The 2,018-nt window shown below is 52.9% G+C and overlaps 1 pseudogene; it reads right to left on the bottom strand.

Moving 5' to 3' along the window:
• Positions 1-539: 539 nt before the first annotated feature.
• LOC132419879 (histone deacetylase complex subunit SAP25-like) lies at positions 540-1,408 on the bottom strand (annotated as a pseudogene).
• Positions 1,409-2,018: the final 610 nt, after the last annotated feature.

The raw sequence follows: 2,018 nt of genomic DNA, 5'->3' as shown, positions 1-2,018 counted from the left end.
TATGCACTGTTTATAATCTATTGAAACCTTATATTGGCCATACATAGAAAGAACCTGATGGATTAAGACAAAGGGCACAGCCAGAAAGCTCAGAGCCTCAGGGAACATTGTAAGGAAGTCTCTGATGATCCCAGAGGATGGTCACAAGGGCACAAGTTGCATTGGCCTAAACACCCTTTTTCCAGTGATGTACTTGTGATTTTGTTCTTAAAATAACAGCATATTTTTAATGAATGAATTATAATCAGTATATAAGAAACTGATTTATATGCTATATTGCGCTTTCTCTGATATTCACATTAGTCAAAGAATTTAGATTGAGCCTCTTCAGAGCTGATGTCCTATTGTTTGGGGGCAAAACTCGGAAGTTTAGGCCAAGTGTCCAAAATAAAAATTGCTTTTGAAACCCAACATACTGAGATGGGTAACTTCTGAGTAGAGAACACTAGCATTTACTTCATTACTTTACAGACCAGCACTGTTTCATTGTCAACAGAACCTGCCTGGCGAAGTAGGAGCCCACTCTGCCCCTGGAGGGGCTATGGACCTTGCTTGCCTGGGGCCCATGGGAGAGATCGGTCCATGCAGTGAGAACAGCTCTGGCCACCACTGGTACCTGGGCGGTCAGAGGCAGCATCTGGAGGGTCAGCAGGGGGCATGGGAGCCCCCGGGGAGCTGGGTCTTGGCTCCCCCTGGCTCATCTGCAGGAGGCCAGTGAGGGCGATCGGCTCAGGCCCTCTGAGCCAGGCGGTGGAGCAGCCAGAGGATGGAGTGGGGAGGACCCAGGGGGACATAATTGGGGTTGGGAGCAGCAGCTTCAGAGAGCCCATCACCTGCTGAGGGCCCTGAGACAGGTACAGGGGAACACGCTGCCCACAGGGCAGCAGAGGGTCAGAAAGAAAGACATCTTCATAGCATATCACTGGGAACCCTGCATCCGGGGGCACCTGCTCTCCACTCTGATGTCCTGCTAGATGGGCCTAAGGCCTCTGCCTCACGCTGCTGCCTCGTACAGAGGCCAGAATGAGGGACGGCACAAGGTCTGGCCTGAGAAGGAGGTGCCTGACCCACAGCTGGGCCCCCGCACCAGACGAGGTCCCGCTTAAGCCTCATAGTTGGGGTCCCAGGGCGGTAGCAGGGTCATCTGGGGATAGGGGGGAACTGGGGTTCCCGGGGACCGCTTGGCAGCGAGGCCTGGGGGCGACGGAGGCAGCAGCTGCTCTTTCTGGATCCAGGAAGGCCTTCGGTATCAGGGCTGAGGATTGTCCGGTGGGGATGTTCTTGGCTCCCCCAGGGATTCCTCTCCAGAGTCCCTGGCCTGGCCGGGGTCGCTGACCGCCGAGGGGCCTTGTTCCTCGGGCGCCTGCTCTTCACCCAGGCCGCGCTGCCGGGGGGCCCAGGGCAACATGCGGTGTCCGGGGGGAGGGCTAGGCAGGGCCCCACACTGCCCACCTCGCCCGCCTGGCCCCTCCCGGCTTCCACTTGGGCCCAGCCTCTCTCAGTGGCCCGTGCTGCCCTGCACGTCCCTGCAAGCCCAGGTTGCGGCCCACCTTGCAGGGTACTTCATTACTTTAATTATCCCCAAAACATACAATGTCCACAATGGGGACTTTTTTTTTTAAGGCACAGCCCCAAATGTTGCTGGAAATAATATGCCTATTAAACAGAAGACTTTGGAAAGCAAGGGACTGTTTCAAAAGACTGTTATGATGGGAATTCTGCCACTGGTACCCTGGACTATGCTAACTACTTTTTATTGCATTGGGGAAATGGTAGAATGAAAATGAACACCTCCAGGCAGAGTTAAGAGAATCGGGGGAAGGGAATTCTATGATTATCATAAATTAATCTCTTTTAGCTCCAAGTTATGATTCAAGTTGATTTCTCATCCTTATCAAATTTCTTATGTGCATATTAGGGGCTGATAAGAAAAGGATGGAGCCCTGAGAACTGGAATGAAGGCAATTCAGATGAATCTGGGTACCCTGACCTTATAAATCCCTGTAAGCCTCCCCAAC

The sequence above is a fragment of the Delphinus delphis genome, chromosome 2 (assembly GCF_949987515.2).
Source record: "Delphinus delphis chromosome 2, mDelDel1.2, whole genome shotgun sequence".
Classification (NCBI taxonomy): Eukaryota; Metazoa; Chordata; class Mammalia; order Artiodactyla; family Delphinidae; genus Delphinus; species Delphinus delphis.
Note: the sequence above shows the minus strand (reverse complement) of the source record. Positions and strands in the feature narration are given on the sequence as shown.